This window comes from Pleurodeles waltl, chromosome 6 (assembly GCF_031143425.1).
Source record: "Pleurodeles waltl isolate 20211129_DDA chromosome 6, aPleWal1.hap1.20221129, whole genome shotgun sequence".
NCBI lineage: Eukaryota > Metazoa > Chordata > Amphibia > Caudata > Salamandridae > Pleurodeles > Pleurodeles waltl.
Window position 1 is genome coordinate 495,420,411 of NC_090445.1, and position 15,181 is coordinate 495,435,591.

General features: G+C 42.0%; 1 protein-coding gene across 2 annotated transcripts in view; it reads left to right on the forward strand.

Annotated features, from left to right (window-relative positions):
• Window positions 1–15,181, forward strand: part of RAP1A (RAP1A, member of RAS oncogene family) — a 279,386-nt gene that overhangs the window by 757 nt on the left and 263,448 nt on the right. The gene's annotated exons all lie outside the window — the stretch shown is intronic.

The window sequence follows — 15,181 nt, forward strand, 5'->3', positions numbered from 1 at the left end:
TGCCAGCGCCGCTTTCTTCTTAAACTAAACTCACTACCCTCGTTACGTCACTATTCGCAGTTGTTTCAGCATCCAACCCTTATATATGTTGTTTTCCACAGCCTTGTTTCGGCAGTCACCCTGCTCAGTACCCCTATTCTGACAATTAGCCACTCCCTTGGCTGAGCACTCATCCCTTCCTTCAGCATCCGCATCACTCTAGCAGTACCCCCCAACAAACTGTCAGGACTTAGTAGACGCTCGCACAGCAGCCTTTACTAACACTTTACAACTGAGATTCAGTTTCAAGACGATTGAAGAATGGGGGGCCCGCAGAAGCAAGGTCTTAGCGACAGGAAGTGCATGACTCTTATTTTCCATTTGACTTGGAGTGAATCGACGGATATTTTTCGAGAGAGGAAGTAAAACTAGGGGATATGCGAACGTTTTTGTCTAAGACGAGATGGTATTATGTAACTGGTCAGCTTGCGTGTGTACTCTCATTTAGTCCCCTCCGCCACAATTATTCTTATCTCTCTTCAATACTCTCGCCCCATTTCGACTCAAAACCACACCCACTATTCAGCAGCCTCCTTTCTTAAAGAACGCCTCATCCCCTGCTTCAGACCACTCCGAAACTCCTCATGGGCTACTCTATACATTCACTGGCCTCCTGTCCCTTGATAAAATATGGAATATTTATCCCTTCTTCTTGAACTGAGACTTTTTTCTTATCAAAAATGTAGTTCCCATCTGCAGTATTGGACCGAACTTTAAACGTTATTAGTTTCCCAACTTTCGTCAGACCCTTTTGTCACGCCTAACACATACTCTAGCTGTTCTTAACGCATTTCATTCTGACATGGGTTGATTGCTGTGCTTTCCTAAATTCTCAAACTCTAATCCACGTCGTTTCTAGCTGAAAAGTTTTGTTCGTGGGGAACTTTTTCTTGTTAGACGAACTAACTGTACTTATATCTTCATTTTGTTTGGCTTAAAAGCACATGTTCCACGTGTATAAACTTTATATTTAAATCCAGCTCACCGCATTTGTTTAATTTATTGGCTTAGCAATGCACAATTAGACTGCTCCGTACAGTGTTTTCCTTTAGTAGTATTTCAGATTCGAGTGTGTCTGCAGGGTCTTCAATACTTCCTGCAATTACTTTTTTTGTGGATGAGTGGAAGTGAAGTTTGTATGTTCATTTATACAAGTTCTCACTCGACACTCTTATTAAATCGTGTGTAATGGATGATGACTGTCAAACTTGTGCTCTGGACTCAACCACTGCTAGAGCATTGAGAATACCATTTAAAAAAAAAAAAAAAAAACGTTTATCTATCTTGTGTAAGGCGCACAGGAGTGGTACTCCATTGTGTGCTGTGCAGTCTTCACATGGCAGGCGTTAGTTTTTCAAGTTTCTTTCGCGCACACCATGTACAGCAGGCAGGAAAAGCTACGCTTGCACACCAGCTTTGCAGCAGGCGTGCAAGCTCCTTTCTCGCACAGAGGATAATGCTGCATGTGCAGTTGTCATGCTGGACATAAAACGGGTGCCATCTGGGCATTGACCATGTAAATTGCTTCGGGTTTCAGAAATTATTACTCTGATTGTGTTGAAGGATATTAAGATTTCTTTGGTCTGCATTACTAATTACTGTGATCTGCCTTAGACCTACAATGAGATGGCACTGGCCACTTTTCCTTCATTATGTAAATTAGATTTTCCCATTATGTGTTTTATTACATGTATATTATTACCTTATATATTTAAGTTTTACTAAATCATTGAATGTTCCTTTTACTGTGCATTGGATTAAATATTGCTGTAACTACCTTAATCTGCACTCTAGCCAGATACATGTTATGGAGACATAAATGTGTGCTGATTAAGAATCTGTTTACTTCAGTTCAACCAAAGTAATCAATTGGTTTATGAATGACTCATCTTTCAACAGGTGAAATAGCTCTGGTTATGTAATTCTCTCTTGTATTGAATAGTGAGATCCGGTTCACTGTGTATTTGATTACTGAAGATTAGTCTGCCTAATTTAGCTGGTACCAGATTGAGGACTACTGGGCAAATTTAGTATTTTTTTGTTTTGTTGGGGGGGGGGGGGGTCACTTTGGATACGTTTCTCTTATATAATAATAATAGAACGTTTTTCTATGTTTCCTTTAAGAACATTAAATTAGTGTGTTTACATATTTAGATTACAGAAAATACTTTGGTAGTAATGGAATAGGTTGGATTATGGAACAAGTCACTTTTGTTTTATCCTAAAGGTGATTACAGATGGACTAGTTTTATTCTGTTACTTTTCAATGGATTCAGCAGGGACTCTGATTGCAATAGCCTGCTTCAAATCAGGAAATTCCTTATATTGCATAAACGTGTAACATGCAATGTCTTGTATGACATCACAGAAAAAAATGATTTGGTTGTTTTATTCTGTTCTTTTCTAAACACTTCTAAGTCGTTAACAGTCACCCAAAAGGGTATCTTGCGTCTAAGGAACTTGAGTATGATGTTAGACACCAAGAGAGTAATTCAATAAAGCTAGAAGATAAGCCATGTTTCAACTGGTTTATGGATGGAAAGGTGATTCTCCAGTCAACCTAGACCCAGGGCAAGGGAATTCCAATGTTTAGAAGCCAAGAATGAAGAACGTCCACCAGAATATCAGTGATGAACATTAGGAGTAGTCAGTAAGCAAACTGTAGCTTATTTTAGAGTTTGAAGGTTCTTGGGAAATTTGGAACACAAAGCAGGCCCTGGTTATAGTTGGCTCGATGGACAAGACCAGGATTTGAACAGGACACACTTAAGGGATGGTTAGCCAGTGAAGAACGGTCATGCATGGTGGTACATCTACATGGTGGGGGAAACTGGAAGGTGCAGGATATTACATTCTTTATAGCTAGATAAGGAGCTAGACATGAAGTGCAAGGTATAGAATTGCAGCTTGCACTATTACTTGTCGGATGAAAAGAAAGGGATACCTTCAGGAAACGTAATTGTTGAAAGCAGGAATACGAGATTTCACTAATTTATCTTCAAAAGATTTTTTTTTTGTCAATAAAAAAAAAAAAAAATCCTACTTTCTGGACCACTGATGCGGGTCTATGGAGTGCCATATTTCCTTGTCTACCAATTGGACGACCAGAGTGAATTCTATTTTCCCAACAACCAGGACTCCTGTGTTCTGTGTATAATTTTGGGGGAAGATTTATATTTTTTTTTCATCCATGACATACCATTAGTTGCAAAGTTCTGGACGTTTACCACGTCATAGTTTGGTTTGCCCAGCCACAGCAGAAGATGTCCTCTGTTTAGTTTATTAAGGACAGACCAAAAGCTGGGCAAGAGAGTAGGCGTATACATCAAAAAGTGTTGAACTCCATGATGAGTCTTGAGATACACCAAACAGACAGCTTGCAAGACCTAGACTGAAAAGATGGGCAAAATACTGTAGGTAGGTGATCCAGTTCTATGCAGTGTTGCAGACACCCACCTGATGCACGGAGACAATAGAAGATGATGAGCTATTGAGTCAAAACAACACAGAGAGCGCATGTAAAATCCTTTTCTTCTATCTTTCTAAGTTCGTCGACCACAGAAATCAAGGTGGTGTGTGAGATACTGGAAATGGGAAGCCTTATTGACCAGGGTCAAGAATGGCGCTAGATATAACAAAGGAGGAAAGTTGATGATTACATTCTTTTTTTTAAAAGGCTAAAAAAGAAACTGGGGGTGCAGCTTTAAAGAAATGGGAAGAACATTTTTGATGGGTCTGTCGAAGGCTTCTTTAATAAAGGAAGGATCATAGACTGTTATCAGTTGGAGGGTCAGTGAACTACCTAGGAGACAGGTTGTACAGGTTGTTGAGTACAGAGCTAACATATCTGATAACAGTAAGTAAGATCAGAGCCAGGCTGAGATTGGTGGAGAGCCTGATTTTATGCCTTGGATATGTTTAGTAAGTTCCAAATCAAGAAGGTCAAGTTCAGTTACCTGTGGAATATTAGAAGTGTATGGCTTGAACAGGCAGTGCATTGTGATTTCTTGATCACTGTGAGGAAAAGGTTTACAAGTTTCAAGTTTTTTTTTTGTGGAAGAAAAACACTGATTCGGATGGGGTTATAGGCATAGTACAGTAGGCCGGGTTTAGGAATGAAGAAACTACTTTGCAAATTTTCTTAGTGGAATTAACCATGGCATTGATTTTATTAACCTAGTTGAATCTTCTAGCCTGTCTGGTTTTTATTATGTTTATTATTTTTTATAAGTGGAAAGCATTGTGCGCTTCTCTGAACTAATCACAGCACTAATTTTTTTTTAGGTTCCTTGTAAATACATTTCGCTAATTTGAGTTCCTCCGTTAACCAGAGGGGCGTGGTTTTATTCCAGTGGTTGCATGCGAGCATTAGATGGGAATGAAAGTGTCCATAGCTAACATTATCCAAATATTAAAGCTGGTTAATAATTTCTGTGATAAGTCCACGTTTGGAAGATCGAGTGCAGCCATAAAGTTGGTAACAGTTTAAGGGCAAGTTGTGAATTTTAAACTGCTTTACCCCTATATAGAGAACAAATGTTTATAGTTTATTCAGAGTATGAGGTTACGGAAAGCATTGATTACTTAGCCCGGCAATAAGATGCAAACTCCTCAAATTAATTGATCCTGAATCAGATTATCAAACATTATTCAGAAAACTGCATGTGAATACCTGGGAAAACTTCTCTTAGTGTACTATTTGCTATATGACACATGGGGATTACTGTTATATCTTTACCTTACATTAAACCACATTAGATAATTCCTCTGTCGTCTTTACATTGCATTAGGGTAATGAACTGGCTTACTCCAATAATAGTGTATTTTATTGGATTACAGAAAGAAATTACTTTAATTCCCTATTCAGTGTTCGATTCGGAGTACTCTAATTAATTTGCTCAAACCTATATTATGTAGACGGTTACATTAATTTCTTACATTATATTAAATACGTTTATTCCAATTTCTTTTTCCTGCATTTGATAGTTCTTTACTCTTTATTGGATTTTACTTGGATTACTTGGATCTGTGCCTTGATACACAAGATTATAGTGATTACGTCAGCTTTCTTTAGATGACTGAAGTTTCATTGACAAACTTGACACAGCAAGCAGCAATGTGTTTGTCTTTTGGCCTCTTGCTTGCTGCTAACATTTTCTTGAAGACGGCACATACTTGGAATTACTGTTGGAAGTACTTCGCAAGTAATAATCTCTTAACCTCCTGTGTTTTCCAAGTCTCCTCCTCGGCTCTCGATGCCCCTCTCCAGAGGGGAACTAGCACTTAGACCAGTGTAGAATGAAAGGATTGTGGGCACTGTTGAGATGGCGTTCCTGGTAGGACGTTCTAGGCCTTGTGTGTAACTAATAAAGAAGCTAAATGTTGTGTACTTATTGAGTCCTCCTTTATACTTGCCTACAGAACAGTAACGTGCTCAGGACTGGAAAAAAAATAATTCCCCTTTCTTTCAGTTGTGCTGACTACGAAGTATGAAGGGACAGACTGGCTTGCAGCCTTTTCAACAGCATCTTCGGGACAGGCCCACAAAAGACTAATGGGCGGTAAATGCTTTGTCACCAAAAAATACAGACTTTTTTTTTTAATTTTTTTTTTAAGGACTGGTTTGTGCTTTAGAAATGGAAGGGGCTGGGCTTTGAGTGTCTCCTTCAAAACGGAATTGAAGCTTTCTAACATGAGGGCTTGGGGATCACTACTGCACTGGGATTTCATTTGCTATGACTCGAAGTCCATACAGATTGCATGAAGCGAGAGTGCGCAGCCAGCTACGAGTTCAATAATATTTCAGCTGGTGTGCAGTCTCTTTGCAACAAGCGTGGCTGTTGGGGGTTAAGTGGCGTCGGCTTGGAATTAACTTTGTAGTAGGGTCATTGGCCAGTAACAGGCCTGTGTGGCTGTTGGATATTCTGACGGATGTTCATTGTGGTGTATGCATTGTTTATCTTCATCTCTGGTGTGATAAGAGGGCCGGATGAAACGTGAGCCTGCACAAATCTGTGATTCATTTGCACGTTCATCCGACCCTCTGTCAAAAATCGGGACAAGTCTTCTTTTTTTAATTTTTTTTTTTTTTTTATAACAAAAAGTGTCAGGACACAGGCAGCGGCCTTTGTGGTTTGTAACTCACACTTTCTTGTTTTCCATTTCCTTGCTTTATTTGTTTTAGGCTGTCAAGCTTGAATTTGTAAATTCTCTTGCCCAAACTTTATTTAGGGTATCCTCCCGAGTGCTCCCTTTTTGTAAATAGACCTGTACATCTTGTTCTTATACTGCCACATTTGCTGTGCATTCAAAGACTGAGGTCAAATGTCAGGTGCTGTCTTCCGAGGATGCTTGTTTACTTTTCTTTCTTCAAAGAAAGGATTTATGTGACAATCTTGCTGGCTACTGGGGGTGGGAAAGAGTTTATTTTTCTAGCACACAACAGCATTTAAATGAACTGTGTAAGCATTTCCGAATTTGTCAGAATTAGGAACACAAATGAAGCAAATTTATTGTTATTTCTGAAGCGTGTTAGAAACAGATACTTTATTATGAGCAAAACAAATCATTACACTAGGTGATGCAATTTCCTTACAATTGTGTCAGTGGACTGTATAGTTTTATTAGTAAGACTGTATGTCTGTACACATATAATGGTCATTTCAATTGAAAATGTGTTGTCAATAACGGCAGTGTGCTACCACATCATGAATACTCCACTATATGGCCCTCCACTCTAATCTACACAACTGCACTCTACCCCACTTCATGCTGTGCCTCTCTACTCTACCTTGTACCACTCTACTCCATGCCAATGCCTTCTTTGCCTACTCCAGTCTCGACCACACCAATATTCTACACAACTTCACTGTAAGCCACTGCACTCTAGGCAAATGCACGCTACTCTGTAACATTCAACACTGTGCCAATGCAGTCTATGCTAATCCACTGTACACCATTCTGATCAACTCTGTGCCACTGCACTCTACACCCCTCTACTCTTAACCTCTGCACTGCATGCCAATTCACTCTACGCAGTTGCACTCTGTCCTGCGTCACTGTACTCTACGCCACTGCTTTTTATACCACTCTGCACAGCTGCACTCTGACACTTCTTTGCAACACTGCACTCTCTGCCACTGAACTCTATACCACTCTACTCTGCACTTCCCCGCTTTATTTCACTGCACTATCCAGCACTATACTCTACTCAGTGCCACTTGACTGTACTCTGCACCACGGTTCTCTACTCCATGCCACTTTGCGCTCTACTATGCAGTACTCTAATCTACTATACTACATTGTACGATGCTGCATTTACTGCTACTGCACTCGGTGCCACAGCACTCTACACCAGTCCGCTCTAAGCTACCCCACACTGTCATTCCAATACATGACACTGTCTGCCACTCTACTCAACTCTCCCGCCATTCCACTCTAGGACTCTCTACTCTTCACCGTTCCACTCTGACACTACTCCTCACCATTCCACTCTACAACACTACTCCACTCTTCACCATTCTACTCTGACACTGTACTCTACATTTTACTCTTCGTCGAAACGAAAGCCGGTGCAGTTTCTTCAGCTCTTCAGTAATAGATTGCCTAATGGTACTGTTCAAAATGAGATGTGCTGCTGCATTCTGTACGAGTTGCAGCTTATTTAACAGGCCTAGTCACCCCACGATATAAAGCAGTGCCATTGTTGTTTATGCTGCTCATATCATTTGTTCTTAAATGTTCAGTGTATGTGGATATTTTTGCTCTTTAGAGGATTACAGAAGGGAATTACTTTAATTTCTGTATCCCGCATTACACTAAAGAAGGGGTTTTCTACTGTTACTTAGCAGATGTTACTTGTATTACAGAATGAAGAGGCTGATAATGTTACTTAAAAAAAAAAAAAAAAAAAATAATAATAATTACAACAGACTTTGAGTTGGGTATATAGCAAACTGTTCACAACTCTCTTGTCAACATCACAATGAAAAGCATACAAGGGACAGACACAAGGTTGTCACATGATGTACATTATCAACAGTGTATTCAAGATTCAAGGGATACAACACTTAAGTCAATATAGCTAGTTATACTCAAGATATATAAAATATTCAAACCAATGGCCACTCCACAACCAAATATATTTCATGCAGATGCTTCTGTGGTGGTAGTGGCAAGCACACGGTTCCTTTTGCATTTGAAAAATAAATATATATAAAACCTAGTGGCGGCCACCACTTACCAGAGTAAAAAAAAAAGGGGGGGGGAGGGGTCCCAAAGCTTGTTTTTCCCATTCATTTTTCCATAGGGTTTCCATTCAGTAGTTTTTGAGAAATTAAGGGGAAAACAAATTTGTACATCTAGGGACGCAAAGGATCTGTGGCCCCGTCTGATCTCGTGCACAGATCTGATTGACTGGTAACACTTCAACAACAGAAGCTGTTGAAATGTTGTCAGCCATCTTGGGACTCTGCTGAATCTGAGTCCCCCAAAAAGTAAAAAAAACAAAAAGGGGCAGGGTTCAAACACCCTGACCCCTTAGCTTTGGTGGGGACTAAAAAGCATTTTATTTTTACAAGCGGAGATGCGGTGGGTCGACGAATCGGCTTGAAATATATATTTTTTTAAATGAAGTGAAGTCTCCTGTGATTCGTTAGCCTAATGCCCCCTTGTGAGCCAAGTCCCGGGGGCTTTTTTAAAAATAAATCAAAACTGGGTGGGGGGGGCTCCTGGCCCTCTCCGATGCCGCAGGGACTGCCACATTCTTTGAACTTATTTTTGTTTGTATGTGTGGGGAGGGGGTGGGGGGGTGACAGGAGCCTGCTCCCCACCCCTGCTGCCGCCCTGGGGACTGCCACCTCTCCAGGGCTTTCAGGTAATATGCGGGTGGGCTGCCGAGCCCCCTCCCCCAGAGACCACCACCTCCCTGGGGCATTTAGCTAATATTATGCAGGGGGCTGTACCCCCGTGCCCTGGGGACCACCCCGGGGCAGAAGGCATTGTATTTGTGAAGGAGTGTTTTCCCCCTCCCCTCCCTCCTCCCCCACCCAAGGACCACCATCCTCTGGGGCAATCCTTCAAAAAAGAAAGGCGGTCCAAGTCCAAGAAACCACCACCCCAAAGCTGTGTAAACATTGGAAGGGGACCGCGTGGCCCCCCTCATTGAGCCACTGATGACCCTGAGGACCTCCACCCCCTAGGGCTGGCTCCTGCTATGTCCTTGGATGCCCATCCCCTGGGACATAACTGTTTGCTGTGGCTTTGCTGCAGCCAAGCCACAGCAAGCACTCCCGCTGTTTGACAGTTGGACCTTTAACGCAGGTCCTGCTGTCGGACAGCAGAGCTTTCATCTGTCCCCTGGACACGTACAGAGATGAAATGCTTCAGCAAGCAAGGAGCTGCTGTCAAAGCAAGTCCCTGCTTACTGAAGCAATGGAACTGCAGAGGAGTGTCCATTAATGGCATTTTATTTAAAAAAAAAAAAAAAAAAAAAAAAAAAAAAATTTTTGGACCACAGGGTGCCCTTGAAGGTGCCCGATAGCCTGCAAAGGGCTTTCTTTTTTTTTTTTTTTTTTTTTAAATATAATCACGGAGGAGCCCTTGAAGGCTGTCATGTGGTCCCATAAAGACAACCCCCATAGCTCAGTGTGAAGGTTCAAGTCCCGCTGGACTCATTTCTCTTTTCTTATCTTTTTTTTAAAATAAAATTGTTTTTTTATTTAAAATAATAAATACATTTTTTATTTTAAATTGAACACAAATAGCTCATTCTAAGTATGAGATATTAAAGCCTTAATAACTTTCCCTTTTTTTCTCTTTTAATCAATTTTTCCCACTCAGACACTCATGCACCCACCACTCACAGCCCCACTGACACCCTCATGCGCCCACCTACAGACCTACGCACACACTGTTGTATGCACTCTCACACTCAGACAGACAATCTAACAGCCACTCTCACCCCCAGATAAACCCTCTCACCCCCTATCCTCACCCCCAGAGAAGCTGCGGTCAACTACGGCTGCGCACAGCCAAAGCACTGTGCCCATCGAGGTTTTGGTTGGTTAGGGGGTGTTGGCCGCAGGGTCTGGCTTCAGGCCAGGTCTCTGGGCAACCTTTACTGTGCCCCGGTGAAGGCTGTGCATGGTTGGGTGCCTATAGGGGGTTGGCCTTGGGCAGGCCTTGTGGCCAACCGCGAGCGGTGGTGGTTGGATTAACGTGTCACTAAATGGTTTAAAAAAAAATAAAAGAAAAATCACTGACAAAACAAAAAAACAAACAAAGGTTACAGGGACATTATAGTTAGACTCGCATTTTAAACGCATGAAACCATAGAAATTCACCAGTTATAGTTATTTACCTCAAGTAACTATAACTCGCGCTCTAAGGTAAATATAACTCTCACCATCTTATCCCCAGGTTGCCCCAGGAATGACCCCACATAGCAGAGCAGCATATCAGATTAAATTAAAGATCATACGACGTGTGTAGGATGGTTTGGAGGGACGTACTTACCAAGTGAATGTCTGAGGACACAGAGACAAGTCTGCACGGCTCAAGTCAAGAAGAAAGGGAGGTCAGACCACCATGTCTGCTGTTTGTGGTGTCATTGTGAGGTACAGGACCATACTCTTGTTTGAATCAGTCAGAGGCTGTTCTGGAGGAAGAGCTGCTAGGGGCCAGTGTATCTCTTTTGTTTGGACCAGGTCATGATGGTCCACACCGCTCAACTCTCCTCTTGTCTGCTGAGGAGAAAGGGCCATCCCGTGTAGATGCACTTGAGAGGTACCCTGCCTGTGGGGGTGGGGGGGTGTCTCCAGGCAAGTCCATAAGATGGCACCCGAGAAGGAGGCCGTTAGGTGTGTGGGCACTGTGTCTCCAGCCTCTACCAGATAGTCCAGAGTGTCAGTCAACTAGGTCTTTTGGTCATGAACCACTTGCAGTCAAGCTAGATACATCAAAGCATATTGTAGGCCGCCTGCTTGGAGCGGTCTCTTGGGTATAAGGGAGGATGCGCGTTTTTGTTGTACTGCTGGGGTATAACCTGGGAAGAGTGTCACATTAGTATTGTCAAAAGCAAGTAGGGCTTTGTCCCTCGCTTTCTGGAGCAGCCCGTCCCAGTCCTTACAATTTGAGATGTGAGCTAGAATGGGTCTTGGAGGCAGCCCCAGCTACACACATTGAGACTGTGCGCTCTTTCCACAGTAGACATGTCAGAGAGCCCCTGGGGGGGCCACTTTAACCTTTGCGCGGGTATTTACAAACAGCGTGGCATTGGGCAGTTGTATTATTTCGCCAGGATCACCCCTCCCTATCCTACACTCTAGTGAAGGTGTCACAGTTGTAAGTGCAGTTTAGCTATTTCCACCACATGGGTTGTCTGCTGTGAGGCCAGTGTTGCTATTTCCCCTTCTGTAATTTGTACCCTTTCTGAGAGCTTGCATTGGTAATAGCGGACTAGGCCCTTGTCGGATGCAAGTGTCAATGCTATGTTCAGTGGCCACTCAGAAGTTACCGATTTCTTGCAGGATATGACCAAGCTTATCTGGGGCAGGGCCGATCGTTGTCTGTGGTATGTAGTCTTCACCTGTTCAGGCCTAAGATCCGTCTGATGGTGTCTGTCAATTGGGGGTGATCAGGGCTCGGCACTGGGGCCGGCATTGTGTCCTTGGTGCAACCAATATAGTGTTCTGGATGCAGGCGGACGGCCCACAAGGGATCGTGAGGCACTATATTGGGGGAGAGTGGGCAGACCAGGCAGTCTCTCTCGGTCTACGCCGTGTGGACCAGACATGCACTAATGAGCTGCATGACCAACCCCAGTGTCCGTAGGGAGCCCCAAACACAGTCTGGAAACTCCACAATGATGATAATGGGTAAGGAGAGATACACCTACGCAGAAGTTTGATGACCGTGGCCCACAGAGCTATGTGCAGCCAGGGGGGAACCCCCAAAAAAGGTAAGCAGTCATATAGAAAAGCAAGCGCCAATGGTGCACAGACAGTTGGAGTTGTGTGAAGAGTCCCCTCTTCTATGTCTGCCTGTCCTGGAAGCTGCAGTTTGAGCAATTATTCTGCGTTTCACTCTTTACTGCACTTAATACCCCTCAGCGCCAGCCAGTCCAGTGTGGGATAAGGGTAAGGAAAAGGCAAATTAAATGTTTCAGGTGGCCACTCCTGTGTACGTCATCCAGTGCCAGGGATAGGGAACCAGAGGAGGTCATAGGAACAGCATCAGGGCCGCAGATCGAGGATGCGTAGCTGCTGATGAGGCCCCTTATGCAGTATTTATTATAACAGGCCTCTGAGCTCCAAAACTGGGTTGTCCTCCCCCATAAATGTGGCCTCAAACTACCTCCCACAGGTGCCCACAGCTTTAGAGTGGCCTCAGAAAATCATAAAAATTGTACTAGACCTGCTGGTCAATTAACTTGAATAATCTACTCGACTTAAGTGTAAAATACTTGACCTGTAAAAGGGGCTCAATTTTTTTTTTTTTTTTTTTTTTTTGGTAGAGCCACCTTTTTTCTTTATTCTAATGTGAGTGCACCTTCTAATACGAGTTCAGCATTTCGGCTGCACAAAAAAATCTAGTCTACATAAAGGGTACACATGACCCCTGACTTGCCTCTTAGTTTACTAATAGCATTGTCATCAGCAACGGGATAGGAGTGTTTCTCAGCTCACGTTTAAACACTCACTTTTAATAAATATATTACCAAAACATGATGTGGTAGTGCACAGACTGTATATTTTCCATTGAAATGGTCAAACACTTTTCCACTAACTTGCACCTTTACTGATAAAACTATATAGTGTATTAACAATCTGTGAAAATGTGAGTTTCCAAAAACATATTTATCATTTACACATCACCAAGTAAAGTGTTCTGATTTGCCTACATCTTATTAAAATATATAACACACAGAATTACAAAAAATGGGCTTTCACAAAGACTGAAATATATTTTGAAATGTTTGTGCGGTGAATTTGTAGCAATTTAAATGTGTGTTAGGAAAAACATGACACCCTACAGCCTTTCATTTCACACTTAGGAGAGTAGGTCATAAAGTTCACTTTACAAAATCTCGGAATTTTGCAGTCAGAGACGGAAAAGTGATTGTAAGAAGACATAAACTGAATTCTGACCTCTGGCTCTGAGCACAAAGCAAATGTGACAGATAAAAACAAGATTTAATGGCATCTTTATTGCTCCTTTACTTCCTGCATGATCAGAACACATGTTCTTTGTCAACTCTCTAGATTTGATGACTAGATCCTAAATATAGCTCTAACTTACAAAACCTGATACGCATTAGTAAGTGGGCGAGTAGATTTCTCGAGGTCTGGAGGAAGACGGTTAGTCGTGCTGGGCCTTGTGGGGAGGCAGTACACAATGTCCTGGTCAGCATGAAGTTGGTCGCTGCTCATCTTATAGAGGCAGGTTGGGCTAGTTGCTGCTGTTTGAGACCCGTGGCATGTTGCCGTCGGACTCCCGGTACAATCTGGGAGACGTTCAAGGTTGTGGTGGCAGTTCCTCATGTCTCTGCTGTCGAATCGGGGCTGCATGGAGGCAGATAAATAAAATTCCTGGCGCGCCCTGCAGAGTGCTAGGGAAATAAGGCCATCATCTTAGGTGGCTGGCCACGCCCCCTAACCTTTATTTCTTTGTAAGACTTAACTCAAATAACTTTATTTGCAGTAGATTATAGAAGAGTACATTAATCCATGCATTCTTCATCAAATATTATTTTTCTTCTTTTGAAGAATAGATTATTCTGGTTATTAAACTGCGCTAATTCACACAAGCATATTGCTTTGATTCATTTTGCCTGCTTTAGACCAGAGCAACAGATTATACTTATTGCTTTACCCTACATTAGATTACTTTGCCTGAAAGAGATCACTGAGATTGCGTAATGACTTTTGGTAGGGTTTAAGCAACCTGAGGGAGGAGGGTGAAAAATACATTAGAGAGCTGTAAGTGGATGACAGATGACGAGCGGGAGGAGGGAAGGCGGTAGATGAGAAGCAAGGAAAAGAGTGACATGCGAGTTAACCATTGGTACATTAAGTAATTGGCGAGCATCTAGTCCCTTAAGATTTTTTTTCCCTTTTACAAGAGATTTCACACAGGCGAAATGTAAATGGAACAAACCCCACAAAATTGAGTAAGGTGAAATCTTTAAAAAAAGTAGAGCTATTTTGTTAATTACCAGTTGAGTTAGAGTAGTTCTGCTTTTGTATCCAGTTAGTCAAATATGCTTTTTGTCTCATAGGTTCCAATAAGAGAAGCTCCATCTTGCTTCATTTAGATAGCTCTGATAGTGCTGGTGGCACAGTCGAACAGAACATACTCATCACTTTGCAAGGACTCTAGCAAATGTCTGAACGTACTCATTGCTATTCAAAAACTCTAGCAAAAGTTTTGTGCTGCACTCTGAGCAAGTGCTTTTCAAAACCATTTACTCTCTACAGTGTCACTTGCCAGCTCAAGTGATTTAAAATTGCTAAAGCAATAATACATGGTTCTATATTTTGAAGTTGGTAACGTTTTTTTTTTTTTTTTCTTCCCAGTAGCAATTTTGTTTTCTCCAACATATTCGCCTCTTATACAGATATAAATTGTTGTGATTAGACACTAAGTGCTGAAAATCTAGGATGGCTGAGGACTACAAGTTACTGAAAGCCGCACTGCAAAACTACAGGAAGAGCATCTTTCTTAAAAATAAAAAATACTTAAGCAAGAGTTTTATCAGGTTAATAATTAAATATATAATTAATCCTGCCTGTCCGCTTTCCCCCACCTGTTATTTTAACAGACAAAGCTTACAAACGTGGTCGTTTTTTCATTAAAATGATCAGTGATATACAAAGCGGTACAAGGGATAGAATCTGAAAGACCATTCTGAAAGTTATATTTCCAGGTGCTTAAGACTATTGAAATTAAGCTTTAAAGTATTCTTTCCCAGATACTATAAATTTAGTACAGTCCCTGCAGTTTCTGCTAAGCATAAGACAGTCTTTCATGTATGTCAGCGTACCGTAGGCCCTCGGGAAATGAATGCATGCCTTCTAGTGCAGAATTGCTTTGGGTGTCTGATTCTAGAATGCAGCGCGTTGCTTAACCACTTGAGCTCTAT